Source organism: Arachis duranensis, chromosome 4 (assembly GCF_000817695.3).
Source record: "Arachis duranensis cultivar V14167 chromosome 4, aradu.V14167.gnm2.J7QH, whole genome shotgun sequence".
Lineage (NCBI taxonomy): Eukaryota > Viridiplantae > Streptophyta > Magnoliopsida > Fabales > Fabaceae > Arachis > Arachis duranensis.
The window spans coordinates 92,695,695-92,695,920 of record NC_029775.3 but is presented as its reverse complement, the minus strand read 5'-3'; the positions used below and the strand labels follow the sequence as shown (position 1 = coordinate 92,695,920).

Genomic DNA, 226 nt, shown 5'->3' with positions numbered 1-226 from the left:
ACAAGTCCCGCTCATCTAATTAGAACTAATATTCATTGATATTTTGGGATTTATAGTATATTCTTTTCTTTTTATCCTATTTGATTTTCAGTTGCTTGAGGACAAGCAACAATTTAAGTTTGGTGTTGTGATGAGCGGATAATTTGTACACTTTTCTGGACTTTACTATGAGTTTGTGTGTTTTTCTGTGATTTCAGGTATTTTCTGGCTGAAATTGAGGGACCTG

At 33.2% G+C, this 226-nt stretch overlaps 1 pseudogene; it reads left to right on the top strand.

Moving 5' to 3' along the window:
- Positions 1-226, top strand: part of LOC107484908 (UDP-glucuronic acid decarboxylase 6-like) — a 12,557-nt pseudogene that overhangs the window by 9,570 nt on the left and 2,761 nt on the right.